This window comes from Oncorhynchus keta, chromosome 20 (genome assembly GCF_023373465.1).
Source record: "Oncorhynchus keta strain PuntledgeMale-10-30-2019 chromosome 20, Oket_V2, whole genome shotgun sequence".
Classification (NCBI taxonomy): Eukaryota; Metazoa; Chordata; class Actinopteri; order Salmoniformes; family Salmonidae; genus Oncorhynchus; species Oncorhynchus keta.
In genome coordinates this window covers 1943483-1959773 of record NC_068440.1, presented here as the reverse complement: position 1 = coordinate 1959773, position 16291 = coordinate 1943483, and the positions used below count along the sequence as shown (strand labels likewise).

Sequence of the window (16291 nt, the reverse complement as noted above, 5' to 3'; positions counted from 1 at the left end):
TGAAGGACCTTGGTACATACTGGAGATGCAATATATTAAGTTTCATCCAGATCGGCCCTGTGGTTCCGGAGGAAATGACATTTAAGTCTTAAAAAAATGTTTTAATCTAAAATGGTGGAAAATCCATCATGGCAGACCTTGTGGGTCCTTGAGGCAAATGTGTTCCTTGTGAAAAGAGGGACCTATGCACAGAAAATTTGGACTATAGGTCAGGGATGGGCAACTGGCGGCCCACAAAGGTCTCGGATCAATTTCCCAAGGAAACTATTTTATGTGATCTATTGCCAGGCTGTCATAATAGTATTTTCAACCCTAATTCTATGGTCAGGCCACTGTCTGTCCCTCACAACATTCTCTCTTATCTTGTGTCCCCTGCCCAGTATTCATGGATACAGCTCTCAGATGATAAACATATGGTCCGTGCTATTCAGCATCCTTTGGATGTCGCTACCCCATTGAAGTTGACATATAAAATGGTTAAGGTTAGGTAAGGGATTTGGTTGTGTGTAATGTTAGGGTAAGGTTTAAGGTTTAGGATTCCAAATTGCACTGACCATATAGGAGCTATGGATGCAAGGACTGGCCACCCGTTATATAAAAACTATAGTTTTGAGGCTATACAGTGTTTTGTTTTCAGTTAATCCTGTTTGGTTCTGATGGGGAAGAACAGTTGACCGAAGCTCAACAAGCATTAACTATTTTTCTTCGAGAAGCAATAGGTATACAGTGACTAGTGAAAGTCTACACACCCTTGAACAGTTTTCACATTTGAGATGGACTCTTTTACTGTCCAGCCACACCATCCCAGGCTCAGGGTGCCATCCTTCACATTCACATTTTGAGTATTTGTTGCACGGTGGTGGAGACAGTCCATCAGAGAGGCTGAGGGTGGAGAAACAGAGTCTGCTGGTAGGGAGACAAACAAGAAGTCATGTGTTGTAGAGCACATCACATTACATGGGGTTCAAGTGAAGAATGGGTTCCGCTGGAAATACTCATCATTCAACCTACAGAATGTTGTTTTACATTATACTTCTGTGATTAGCGGAAAGTTCAAATGTATTGGAAACCAAAACGGATGCACTGTAAATTGTTCAACAAATAATATGTTATTGTGAGTGATAACTGTTTTGTCACACATTCATCTCTCGCTGGGAGACGAGAGTATTTGATGCATGGAGGTGGAACGAGGAGACAGTCCGTCAGAGAGGATGAGGGTGGAGAGACAAGAGTCTGCTGGCAGGAAGACAAACAGGAAGACTATTGTCGAGCACATCCCTTTACATGGGGTTCAAGTGAGGAACGGGATCAGCTGGGAACACTAATAATTCAACCAATAGAATGTTTAAGATTATACTTTTTTTTATTTATAGATTTGCTTCTCAATGAAAGACAGCAGCTGATTGACCCATTGACTGTATAGGGTCAACCATGACTAGTTTCACAAAACTATTTATTGTTTTGGATCTAGCTAACGTGAGCTAGATCCAAATTATTCAAGTAGCTAACGTTAAATAACCACTGGGACTATATAATAAATATACAGTGGGGCAAAAAAGTATTTAGTCAGCCACCAATTGTGCAAGTTCTCCCACTTAAAAAGATGAGGCCTGTAATTTTCATCATAGGTACACTGCAACTATGACAGACAAAATTAGATTTTTTTTTTCAGAAAATCACATTGTAGGATTATTAATGAATTTATTTGCAAATTATGGTGGAAAATAAGTATTTGGTCAATAACAAAAATGTATCTCAATACTTTGTTATATACCCTTTGTTGGCAATGACAGAGGTCAAATGTTTTCTGTAAGTCTTCACAAGGTTTTCAGACACTGTTGTGTATTTTGGCCCATTCCTCCATGCAGATCTCCTCTAGAGCAGTGATGTTTTGGGGCTGTTGCTGGGCAATAGACTTTCAACTCCCTCCAAAGATTTTCTATGGGGTTGAGATCTGGAGACTGGCTAGGCCACTCCAGGACCTTGAAATACTTCTTACGAAGCCACTCCTTCGTTGCCCGGACGGTGTGTTTGGGATCAATGTCATGCTGATGGAAGGAGGTTTTCACTCAAAATATCACGATACATGGCCCCATTCATTCTTTCCTTTACACGGATCAGTCGTCCTGGTCCCTTTGCAGAAAAACAGCCCCAAAGCATGATGCTTCCACCCCCATGCTTCATAGTAGGTATGGTGTTCTTTGGATGCAAGTTGAGTTTTTACAAAAAAGTTATATTTTGGTTTCATCTGACCATATGACATTCTCCCAATCTTCTTCTGGATCATCCAATTGCTCTCTAGCAAACTTCAGACGGGCCTGGACATGTACTGGCTTAAGCAGGGGGACACGTCTGGCACTGCAGGATTTGAGTCCCTGGCGGCGTAGTGTGTTACTGATGGTAGGCTTTGTTACTTTGGTCCCAGCTCTCTGCAGGTCATTCACTAGGTCCCCCCGTGTGGTTCTGGGATTTTTGCTCACCGTTCTTGTGATCATTTTGACCCCACGGGGTGAGACCTTGCGTGCAGCCCCAGATCGAGGGAGATTATCAGTGGTCTTGTATGTCTTCCATTTCCTAATAATTGCTCCCACAGTTGATTTCTTCAAACCAAGATGCTTACCTATTGCAGATTCAGTCTTCCCAGCCTGGTGCAGGTCTACAATTTTGTTTCTGGTGTCCTTTGACAGCTCTTTGGTCTTGGCCATAGTGGAGTTTGGAGTGTGACTGTTTGAGGTTGTGGACAGGTGTGTTTTATACTGATAACGAGTTCAAACAGGTGCCATTAATACAGGTAACGAGTGGAGGACAGAGGAGCCTCTTAAAGAAGAAGTTACAGGTCTGTGAGAGCCAGAAATCTTGCTTGTTTGTAGGTGACCAAATGCTTATTTTCCACCATAATTTGCAAATAAATTCATTAAAAATCCTACAATGTGATTTTCTGGAATTTTTTCTCTCATTTTGTCCGTCATAGTTGAAGTGTACAGATGAAAATTACAGGCCTCGCATCTTTTTAAGTGGGATAACTTGCACAATTGGTGGCTGACTAAATACTTTTTTGCCCCACTGTATATACACTGCTCAAAAAAATTAAGGGAACACTAAAATAACACATCCTAGATCTGAATGAATGAAATATTCTTATTAAATACTTTTTTCTTTACATTGTTGAATGTGCTGACAACAAAATCACACAAAAATTATCAATGGAAATCAAATGTATCAACCCATGGAGGTCTGGATTTGGAATCATACAAAAAAAAAAAGTGGAAACCACACTAAAGGCTGATCCAACTTTGATGTAATGTCCTTAAAACAAGTCAAAATAAGGCTCAGTAGTGTGTGTGGCCTCCACGTGCTTGTATGACCTCCCTACAATGCCTGGGCATGCTCCTGATGAGGTGGCGGATGGTCTCCTGAGGGATCTCCTCCCAGACCTGGACTAAAGCATCCACCAACTCCTGGACAGCGTTGGTGGATGGAGCGAGACATGATGTCCCAGATGTGCTCAATTGGATTCAGGTCTGGAGAACGGGCGGGCCTGTCCATAGCATCAATGCCTTCTTCTTGCAGGAACTGCTGACACACTCCAGCCACATGAGGTCTAGCATTGTCTTGCATTAGGAGGAACCCAGGGCCAACCGCACCAGCATATGGTCTCACAAGGGGTCTGAGGATCTCATCACGGTACCTAATGGCAGTCAGGCTACCTCTGGCGAGCACATGGAGGGCTGTGCGGCCCCCCAAAGAAATGCCTCCCCACACCATGACTGACCCACCACCACACCGGTCATGCTGGAGGATGTTGCAGGCAGCAGAACGTTCTCCACAGCGTCTCCAGACTCTGTCACGTCTGTCACATGTGCTCGGTGTGAACCTGCTTTCATCTGTGAAGAGCACAGGGCGCCAATCTTGGTGTTCTCTGGCAAATGCCAAACGTCCTGCACGGTGTTGGGCTGTAAGCACAACCCCCACCTGTGGATGTCGGGCCCTCATACCACCCTCATGGAGTCTGTTTCTGACCGTTTGAGCAGACACATGCACATTTGTGGCCTGCTGGAGGTCATTTTGCAGGGCTCTGGCAGTGCTCCTCCTGCTCCTCCTTGCACAAAGGCCGAGGTAGCAGTCCTGCTGCTGGGTTGTTGCCCTCCTACGGCCTCCTCCACGTCTCCTGATGTACTGGCCTGTCTCCTGGTAGCGCCTCCATGCTCTGGACACTACGCTGACAGACACAGCAAACCTTCTTGCCACAGCTCGCATTGATGTGCCATCCTGGATGAGCTGCACTGCCTGAGCCACTTGTGTGGTTTGTAGGCTCCGTCTCATGCTACCACCAGCATTCAAAAGTGACCAAAACATCAGCCAGGAAGCATAGGAACTGAGAAGTGGTCTGTGGTCACCACCTGCAGAACAACTCCTTTATTGGGAGCGTCTTGCTAATTGCCTATAATTTACACCTGTTGTCTAATCCATTTGCACAACAGCATGTGAAATTTATTGTCAATCAGTGTTGCTTCCTAAGTGGACAGTTTGATTTCACAGAAGTGTGATTGACTTGGAGTTACATTGTGTTGGTTAAGTGTTCCCTCTATTTTTTTGAACAGTGTATTATGTATATGTGTGTTACTGTAATTCAGCGTTTAGCTGCCATAGTACACATGAACCCAGGTCTGTGGTGATGCCTCAAACACTGATGCAGTGCCTTAGACCGCTGAGCCAGTCAGGAGGCCCCTTTGGATCAGTTGTGGGTTTATTTTGACAGTTTACAAGGTTCAGAAAATTACATTAGGCCACTCATATGGTGTATTTTGGCAGGAGGTATCAGCGTTTACAGATAGGCCTACCATAGAAAAATAGGCTATAGCCTATGACACTGAGATGTGCTGTCTGTCGTAGATCATGTATCCCAAGTCGTCCTATAATTAACGTGGCCACCAGCATGTGCCTAAAAATCGCTAACGTCATTATATTGAGCCAGGATTGGCTGAAGGACTGAAATTAATAGAATTAGTATGAGTGGGATTAAAAATACAAATCTGTAAAATCTCATTCATTTAGAGCATAGATTCTCTAGGGTGTTTCTCCATCTGATAGCCTAATGGGCCGAATGTTAGCTTGCAAATGACCTAGCAAATGAGGTGAAATTATTACATTCATAATTATTTTAATTCTTCAATCACCTGCTGAATAAAAACCTCATATGGCCCTACTTCTGAAAAAGTGAATCAGGCCAGATATGCTTAAGTGGACTCGGCCCGAGAACCATTAGCCGGAACCCAGAGTAATATGATTCTGCCGGACTCGGGCCGTATGAAACCCACCCAAGTCCAAGTCGAGACCGCCGAGTCTCAAACGGAATAGGCCCGAACTCACCGTGTTGACTGGGCTCTGACACGCGGTTTTAATTAACTTGCTATTTGACGTTTTTGTCCAACAGACACCAAAACACATTGAGAAATTATTTTACAATAATAGAGAAGTTCACCTTTCTAATGATGCCCTTTTTATGTCTCAACTACTCAAATAGCACGCAGAGCATACACTACTAAAACAAGAGTATCAATGAACATTGATTGTGGAAAATGAATGCTCACTTTTGTCGCATGCAGCATTTCGGTAGTAAGTACCATTTTAGCCAAAGACTGTTATACTAGCTGTCTTGTCTGTCTTTTATACATGTGCAATAAGCATAAGACACACTTATATAAAGAACTGGAAACTCATTCTCATTCTGAGAAATAAAAGGTAGGCCATCTGATTTCAACATCTGAACAAAGTGGACAGGCTTACATGCTGTTCAAACCGTTTGGAGACAGACAGAATAGTGTGTTCATAACAAGTCAACTGTTCTACCCCGTTAGCCAGCAAATAGATCCAAGTTGGCTAAACTTGAAATACAAAGATTAGCTGGCTACTCACTAGTACATGGGCTTGTGCTTGAGAGATTGTTCATGAGACATGTGTTAATTGTCTATAGCATAATGCCGGCTACAAGATGTTAGTCATTATTAGTGAATATGCATTATGCATGGATATGGTTAAATTTGTAACAAAAAAAGGGCATTTTCATAGACAGTCTTGTTCAGTAACTTGTTCAGCCAGTTCAGTGATTATTGCAAACTGTTTTGATAAAATAAGACAATTATTAGTGGATTTTATGGTTGTGGAAGGCTTATATTTCGCCTAGCTATAACTTCACAAGCCCTGAATTCATTTGATTATTGCTGTTTGAACTGCAGTGCATATGACCGTTAATTGTACATTAAAGCTCATGGAGAGAAAACATTGTGATAACTGTAGATATACTGTATATCTTGAATCGCACATAAGTTTAAAAAAATGTAGGTTTGATTTTTTTGCCATATAGCCCAGCCCTAAATTGTAGTTAGCCTGATGAATCACACTAAATTATTCCCGGTGCTCTGTTGTTTGCTACATACTTTAGTCTGAGACTGCCATCATTTAAGTAGTTTGTGGTGATGAGGGGCACCACAAAGTAATAAGACTGAGACTGCCACCACAAAGTAATAAGACTGAGACTGCCACCCACAAAGTAATAAGACTGAGACTGCCACCACAAAGTAATAAGACTGAGACTGCCACCCACAAATTAATAAGACCGAGACTGCCACCACAAAGTAATAAGCGATTGGATTGTCTCTAATCAATCAGAGTATCAAACTGCCGCTTTACCAACGTGTGTTCTGGCTCTGGCCCAACCCATTGGTTTCTGGACCAATCAAGCAGCCCGGAATGTTTTCACATTTGGTGAAGGTTCGGAGATGTACTCAGATCCAGACTCAATGCAGTGAAGAAACTAAGCAGGGAGTCTGGATAGCCAGGCAAAGTTGTAGGGATATACCATTTGAAACGGACAACATACTTGAACCCAAAGTGGACAAAAATATATTCAACATCAGAGTCATATGGGCTATGTGAATCTGTCACATGTCTGAAATGAATGAAGAGGACACACACACTTCTGAAGTCAAAGTACTGTATGTGTCATCATATGCCCTTGATGAGGATAACTGAGGGACAGTGGAGAATGACCCTAAAGACATGACACATACTTTTTCTGTGAGACCATTCGTCAAACCCAAGATGTAAAAATTAGGCAACTTAAGCGTTCCTTCCAGGAGACCATGCAGTATTGGACTCCTCTTGGTCTTTTCACACCAGCTAGAGATCAAAGGTCTGAGAGACCACAGGCCTGGCTGGGAGTACGTGCGTCCCAAATGAAACACTATTACCCATTTGGTGCACTACTTCTGACCAGAGTCCCTGGTCAAAACTAGTGCACTAAATGGAAAATAGGGTGCCATTTGGGGCGCAGTCTAGAGTGGTGTTGAGACACTATCACGGGTCACAGTGTGAGGAAATCTAACACATCCATCTCGTTTGCTATGACCCAGGCTTGGAGAGACTGCTGTGACCTCCTTATAACACATCCCTCTGAGGGGAAGGGAACAGCCAAAACATTATGAATCATTAAGAACGATTGCGTTCAAAGGGTCGGGGGTGAGGAGGTGATGTCTTGCAGAGAATTCAACCATCAACCGTCACCATGTTGCAAAATAATCAAACAGAAATGAGTACAATGTGTTATTCAAACAAAATGAATAAACAGTAGTCAAAGTGCTGAATGCACCATTCCACAGAATTGACTGTATTTACACTGCACCACATCACAATTCCAAGCCTCCCAAACTGAATGCCTCCACTTGACCAAAGGGAGTTTTATCCACAACAGATACAGTAGCTGAGCATGAATTTTCAAAATAAACAGGAGACGTTCTCCTTTTCAATACCCACATGCACTGAGAGGGAGCTGAGAGAGCAACCTCCAGCTGCCTTAGAATGGAAGAGGGGAACATCCCTGCAGGATATGGTTAAGAACATTAACCCCCCCAGCACAGCTATGAAAACCACTATTGAATGGCTGAGGCTAATGTGACTTTCATTAGCGCTATGCTAGCAGCCAGAGGCTGAGGCAGGCCAAACCCAAATAGAAAAGAGCTACAGCATAACTGTGTCGGATGCCCAACCTACTACCCCGAGCCCAACTGATTGAATTCCTGCCTCGCCCAATGGAATCATTCCTAAGCTCCAGTTGCTCCCATATTAAGCATTGGGTTTCGTTCGGTTGGGTTCTTAACTAACCCGACGGGTTACCAGAGCAATTGTTTGAATATCTAAAGTCAAAAGATGCCAACCTATGGGAACAAGATATGACAAAAACATGAAGATTCAAAATACCCATTAAACACTAGCTGAAGCGTTTCTCGAACATTACATTTACATACATTTACATGTAAGTCATTTAGCAGACGCTCTTATCCAGAGCGACTTACAAATTGGTGCATTCACCTTATGACATCGAGTGGAACAGCCACTTTACTTTAGAACATTACCTATAAAAAAATAAATCCATGAAATTACATCATGGTAAACAAACTAAAAGTTTAGGAGACATTCCTCTGTACCAAAGTCAATGGGGAACTTTTGTCCCCCGTTATTTTATCCTGGCAACAGTGTGGTACACCCAGCTTCACACTCCTTTTTTTCTCTCTTTCTCCCACTCCCTTTCCTCCCATTACCTCCATCTTGCCAGATTTGCCCCATGCACCTGGGACTCTTAATGCCAGGAAAGAAAAACAAAAATCTTCCGGTTCAGGTCGGTATGGGAGCAACAAAGTTTGTGAATGGGTATTTGAGAGAAATGCTGGTATTTTTAGCAGCAGAATGCTGCACAATTACCAGTCGAGTCCCAGGTGCGGCTTGGAGGGCTGCTTTCTGATGAGCCCTGGAGTGCCATTGAAGCCTGCTCTAGAATCATTCATTTTCATCGCCTCATCGTCGGCTCCCACAGACAGCAGATGTGCACTGCTGCGATCACCGCATGGCTGCCTGCCACGATGCAGGTCAAACATTCCAAGTGAGAAGAAGTTAGAGAGAAAAAAAGTGTGGCGAAACGATGTCCAAACAGCATGAAAGAACACTGGAGTTGTGCATGATGAAATTGCATGCATGCAGAGGTGATTTTAAACATTAGGTTGTAGGTGATGAACTGTGGGGCTTCCTAATTCGAAAGAGGTCCCAATGTGGGGCTCTCAGGTCAACATTGGCGTGGCAGGCCTTGTTATACCCGAAAGACAGTCAGACCTGAATGGTGCTGCAGTGGAGCTGTCCTCCTATCCCTGACATCGATATAGGGGCTTTGAAAGCGGGAAAACAATAGTTTTGACAAGCGCTATCGGGCCTAGCAGTGTGAAGGCAGGCCAAACGATTTCATTTCGCAGCCAAGTTCATTATCAGGACAGACAGAGTGTACTAATGCCTGAAAACCAACAATAGCAAAGCATCCTTCTAATTAAGCCCTTGAGTAGCGTTGCTTAGGGCACCAGCCTATCTGTTTTGGATGCCTGCGAAGTGCCTGATTGGATTCAAGAATGCTCCTAATAGCCTCCCTATTTTTCCCATAGGCCACAGAGGAATCTGCTGAATTCAATGAACCAACCACGGGCTTTGTCTCAAGCTTTTAGAAACTGATTGAGGCATATGACTACCATAATTTTTCAACATAAATTCCACATTCATTCTGTCAACATTCCATGTCAATGACAGTGAGCATGAAATAGCTACAAAGGACAAGAACAAACAAAAAAACGTAGACACTAATTTGTTCTTTATTTGTAGAGGCCCTACGGCGAGCTGGTTCAAGCTAGGCCATACCATTCAATGCTACGTTGTTACGATTGAAATTCCTTGTAACGATCCTCTTCCTCTGATGAAGAGTAGTCAAGATAGGACCAAAACGCAGCGTGGTAAGTGTCCATGTTAATATTTATTTTAACTCAGAACACTAAGACAAAATAACAAAACTAGACCAACACGAAACAGTTCTGTCTGGTGCAGACTACCCACAAACACAGGTGGGAACAGGCTACCTAAGTATGGTTCTCAATCAGAGACAACGATTGTCAGCTGCCTCTGATTGGGAACCATACCAGGCCAAACACATAGAAATACACCACACAGAACAAAACATAGAATGAACAACATAGAATGCCCACCCCAACTCACGCACTGACCAAACCAAAATAGAGACCTAAAAAAGGAACTAAGGTCAGGACGTGACATTCCTCACCAAGACAGGCCAGCACCAAGCCAAGACAACCAGAGCAGAGTACTGGCAGGCACGCAGCACGGCTCCAATTTTACCGTACAAAAGTACTGAACACAATAGGAGTACTTGACTCCTCTGGCACTTAACAGTCTAGCTGGCCCCATAACTTCTCCCCTTACTGCTCTCTCCTTTCAGAGGGTGGAGACAAATCGGTCTACAGGTACAAAGCCAACTGTGCGTTTTACACAACGGAGTTGTTCAGAATAAGCGATCTCTGTCTATAAACACACTGTTTTCACACAATGGAGAATGGAATATTTTATAGCTAGGAGAGAGGGTCTAAAAATGGACATCTCAGCTAGGAAGCGAACAAGAAGTGGACTCACTCTATCCCCCCCGAGGTGACGGAAATTAATTAAATCCGGCACGGCAGATGCTGCCTTTTTATGAAACGGCTCTGTTTTGAGATGGCCCTCAAATTAGCCAAATTGGAGTGATGTGACAACCTAAGAACTTTGTCTGCTTTTGTTTTGAAGCTGGCTGTCCCCTCCAATGACTGTTAGCTAATGTCAGACCAATTGAATTCTACTTTTTTATTTAACCCTTATTTTACCAGGTAGGTTGACTGAGAAAACATTTCCATTTACAGCAATGACCTGGGGAACAGTTACAGGGGAGAATGAGCCAATTGGAAGCTGGGGATGATTAGGTGGTTGTGATGGAATGAGGGTCAGATTGAGAATTTAGCCAGGACACCGGGATTAAACACCCCTGCACACACGATAAGTGGCATGGGATCTTTAGTGACCACAGAGAGTCAGGACAAACGTGTAGCGTCCCATCCAAAAGAAAGCACCTTACACCGAGCAATGTTCCCAATCACTGCCCTGGGGTATTGGGATATTTTACAGACCAGAGGAAAGAGTGCCTCCTATTGGCCCCCCAACTCCCATCCAGGGACCAACCCTGCTTCAGAGGTAAGCCAGCAGTGGTATGTTAAAAGCATGCATGCGCCAATGTGCTTAAATTAACAGAATGACTTTCCACTTGAAGGGCATTATCACGGGCCCAAAACAGGTTTATCTCTGGATTAAATCATTCACAACGCGTCCCCTTTATAGTGTGTGATCTAATGTGTTCAATAAAACCGAAAACATTGAAGGGCTAATTCTCCTGAGGATAGATGGTCAAGACGGATTCTAAAATGGCTTCCTCGTCTCAACAAGCCGATGATACCGTAGATAGCAAGTGATGAACATTTAATAATGAGCTTAGTGTACGATATCTTTGATTCATATTTGATAAAGGCCTTTATAAAGCATAGATAGAGATCTATGGATCTGTTTATGACAACCAACCTAATGAAAACGGGCACACGTTGCTATGGCATCAAAGGTAGATGTCATAAACGGGTCGCACGTGTATCTTTAATCATGTCCATTTTTATACTGACCTCATTGTCTCAAGAGGGTCAATCGTTAGAAACGTAGTTGTTTATAAAGTCGCGTTGACCCTGACACTGCACCAGAGTTCACAGCTTGTTCTACAGAGCTGGAGGATGTAGACTTGAAAACCCCCAACACACACACACTCCAAACAGTCTTGCTTTGCTCTGCAGATCAATGCCCCCCCCCGTGTGCTTCTCAGCAGGGCTGACTGAGTATTAGAACACTCGCTGCTTAGTTTGACAGTGTCCCAGATTGCACCCTATTCTCAATGTGGTGCGCTACTATGGACCAGAGCCCTGGCCTCTGGTCAAAGTAGGGCACTGCATAGAGAATATGGTGCCATTTGGGAATTAGCCTATGACTCGCATATCTCGAATAAGACGGTTGCGGAAATATGTTACATCCTCAACAATAGAGGCTTCTCTGATGTGAACCTGAACCTGCGGCATAGAAATCTCAATCAAGCCAACACCCACACGTTGAACACAGGCAAATAAATACAGCTGGCAACATTGTAGGAGAGTACAACTTTTTCCAGTCTTAAGTAAAATATACCATACAGTAAAAACAATTCAGGGCCAGCAATTAAGAGCAAAAAAAATCCACCACAGACAAACATCTGTTGCATTTGATGCCATGTTCCATACAGGCAAAACGTTCTACCCAAAAAAACATGAAGTTAAGCTGAAAAAAAAATAATGAGACTGCAAAACCATTGCAACAGGAGTTGCTGTTATAGAGAGGACGAAGGTAACCACACAAGCAGGGTCAGGGGAGCGGAAGTCTCTCCATTTACAGGAATCCAGAGGTCCTTGTCCCACGCAGGAAATCTGTCCAAACTCAAAAACCACATAGCTTAGGCCTTTCACCCAAGAACACGTGGTCACTTTCCTGCCAAGCCTACCCTGGCCATCATGATCCCGGTTCAATTAAAGTTCACTGTTCTAAGGGGCATCTGAAAAGGTCCCCGTGAGCACACTGGAATGGGAGTGAAGGCTGCCAATTTCCTTTCCCCAGAAATTGCCAAGGAAACAACAACCTTTCCAGTAATGGAGTTGCCTGCTGCTGGTCGTGATGTGATTGGATTTACCGTTGTGTTCTCTCTCGGCGAGGGAGCAGAGACTCGACGGGTACGGCATCTCAAGTGTAACGTACATATTCAATCCGGCGGCTTTAATAACTTCTATTATGTCTATTGACTCTCCCTGCGCAGACACACAGGAAGTCCCAAATGGCACTCTATTCTCTGGGACAAATTCAATAGGGAATAGGGTGCCATGTGATAAGCAGTACTAGACGCCTGCTGCTGGAGAAAGGGATAGGGAACTGCTCGTAATGTGCCTGATATTGGTTAGTATGATTGTGTTAAGGGTTAGAGGCTTGTTGCCCCTTGGTGTATGACCGAGGTGAGATGTGATAAAACTCCATACCATTTACAGTTGAAGTCGGAAGTTTACATACACCTGAGCCAAATACATTTAAACTCAGTTTCACAATTCCTGACATTTAATCCAAGTAAAAATTCCCTGTCCTAGGTCAGTTGGGATCATCACTTTATTTTAAGAATGTGAAATGTCAGAATAATAGAGATAATTATTTATTTCAGATTTTATTTCTTTCATCACATTCCCAGTGGGTCAGAAGTTTACATACACTCAATTAGTATTTGGTAGCATTGCCTTTAAATTGTTTAACTTGGGTCACCTTCGGGTTGCCTTCCACAAGCTTCCCCCAATAAGTTTGGCCCATTCCTCCTGAATTTTGGCCCATTCCTCCTGACAGAGCTGGTGTAACTGAGTTAACTGAGCTAAAACTATAGCTTGTGAAATGTGTGGAGTGGTTGAAAAACGACTTCAACTGCATGTGAGTAACACAATGCAATCATGTTGGAAAGGGAGATAAATGACAATGAGGAGGCAAAAGAGGAGGAGGATAAAGAATATCCTTGTGAATGTTGTCCTTTACATTATTTATGGCTGCCAACTCTTACAAGCTGTAGGCATGTTAGAAGCATTACAAATAGGAAAGTAAGAGATAAGACTACAAAGCACCACATACAGAAGCAGGATAACGCAGGATCCTGTAGCAAGGCCTTCCTCCTCACACAACATAGCAAGCAAAACAGGTAGCCTAGTGGTTAGAGCGTTGGACTAGTAACCGAAAGGTAGCAAGATTGAATCCCCGAGCTACAGTTCTGCCCCTGACCAAGGCAGTTAGCCTAGGAACAGTGGGTTGTCATTGAAAATAAGAATTTGTTCTTATCCGACTTGCCTAGTTAAATAAAGGTTAACAAAAAAAACTCAGCCCTCCCTCTCCCTCACTTCAGCAGAGGGAGATAGTGTGGATAAAAAGAGGTGTTTAAGCTGCGCCACTTAAAGAGAGGTCTCATCTGCAGCCGCAGGTGTTGTCCATTGCACAGCTCTGGCGGGTAGACATCACAGCCACTGCTCTAGGCCACACGTCTACAGATGCTGCAATAGTCCTCGTCACAGACACGAGGAGGAGGGGTGGCCCACAGCTTTAGCTAACAGTACAAGGACAACAACACTCAGGCTGTTTACTGTATACAGTGCCGTCAGAAACTAGTCACACCTCTTGATTTTTCCACATTTTGTTGTGTTACAGCCTGAATTTTAAATGGATTACATTTGTATTTTTTGTCACTGGCCTACACACAATGCCTCATAAGGTCAAAGTGGATTTATGTTCATTGAACATTTTACAAATGTATTGAAAATTAAAAGCTGAAATGTCTTGAGTCAGTAGGTATTCAACCCCTTTGCACGCCTAAATAAGTTCAGGAGTAAAAATGTGCTTAGCATGTCACAGTCGCAATAATGGTGTTTAACATGATTTGCGAATGACTACTTCATCTCTGTACCCCACACATACAATTATCTGTAAGGTTCGTGCAATGCCGGCCTGCCACAGGTGTTGCTAGTGGACGATGAGATAAGGATATCCCTACGGGCCAAACCCTCCCTAACCCTATCAACTGTGCATCGCCCCATGGACCTCCCGGTCGTGGCCTGCTGTAACAGAGCCTGGGCTCGAACCCAGAGTCTCTGGTGGCACAGCTAGCACTGCTATGCAGTGCCTTAAACCACTGCGCCACCGGGAGGCCCACCAAACTGATATTTGTCCGTCAGACTGCCAGATGACGGTGCCACGGTGAATGTCACTGAACTCTTCAGAAATGCCATTCTGCTGCCAATGTTTGTCTATGGAGATAGCATGGCGGTGTGCTCGATTTTATACACCTGTCAAAAACAGGTGTGGCTGAAATAGCCAAATCCACGGACTTGAAGGGGTGTCCATATACTTTTGTATACATAGTGTAGCTCTCTCTCTCACTTCATTTTTAAATAAATGAAGTAGTTAACTGTTCAACTACTGTCTATCTCTCTTTGAGTCAACTACTCACATGTTATGCACTGTGAGCTAGCTGTAGCGTATGCTTTCAGTACTAGATTCATTCTCTGATCTTTTGATTGGGTGGACAACATGTCAGTTCATGCTGCAAGAGCTCTGATAGATTGGAGGATGTCCTCCAGATGTTATAATTACAGTACGTCTATGGAAGGGGGTGAGAACCATGAGCCTCCTAGGTTTTGTATTGAAGCCAATTTACCCGGAGGAGGACGAAAGCTAGCTGTCCTCCGGCCACACCTTGGTGCTACCCTACAGAGTGATGTTGAGGCTACTGTAGTTTTTTTTATCAATTATTTGTTGACATGTGAATATATTTAGTTTAGTTTAAACTTTAATGTTTCACTCTTTATTTTTATGAAAATCACTGGGGAGAATTATCTCCCCTTCCTCCTCTGAGGAGCCTCCACTGCTAAACAACCATTTTCAAGTCTTGGCATATATTTTCAACTTAGCCACTCAGGAACATTCACTGTCTTCTTGTTAAGCAATTCCAGTGTAGATGTGCGTTTTAGGTTATTGTCCTGCTGGAAATTGAATTAATCTCCCAGTATCTGGTGGAAAGCAGACTGAACCAGGTTTTCCTCTAGGATTTTGCCTGTGCTTAGATCCAATTAATAATTTATCCTGAAAAACTCCCCAGTCATTAACGATAACAAGCATAGCCATAAAAATGATGCAGTCACCACTATGCTTGAAAATATGAAGTGGTACTCAGTAATGTGCTATATTGGATTTACCCCAAACATACAGGAGCTAGGTATATTTCGTTGTATTTTTTCACTTCGGTAGTGAATGCATCTAGCTAGTTTAGTTTACTCAAACACCTGGCTCAAACAGATAGGGATGCCATGTTAGCTGGGTGGTTATGGCTATCCAACACTGGAACTCTTCCATGTCAAGGTAAGCTTTTGGTTTTACAAATGTATTGCCACCGGGACCCGGCGGTGTAACTGCTAAACTGCTTGCTGACTGTACACTTTACTGTATGAACGTAGCGGATTTACTAACATGTTAGTTCTAGTAGCTATGTTGACTATGATGTTAGCTAATATTGTGACAACGATGTAGGCTGTGTGTAGAGATTAGCAGTTATGATATTTAGGTTTGGCTTTTGAGTTTTTTTTGCCTGGTCACAGACAGCTAATTGTGCACTGAAATCCACAAACAAAGGGAAAAGGTGAGAGGAAAGCGTGTAGATGCAAGAAGCAATTATACAATGAGCAAAATGACCATGCTGTTTGTATGTGGCTGCTATGAAAATGAAAGTGTTTGCGTGTGATCAGGG

At 43.3% G+C, this 16291-nt stretch overlaps 1 protein-coding gene across 2 annotated transcripts in view; it reads right to left on the bottom strand.

Moving 5' to 3' along the window:
- The window catches only part of LOC118399138 (RNA-binding motif, single-stranded-interacting protein 3-like), a 391803-nt gene that overhangs the window by 317167 nt on the left and 58345 nt on the right, over positions 1–16291 (bottom strand). The window lies entirely within an intron of this gene.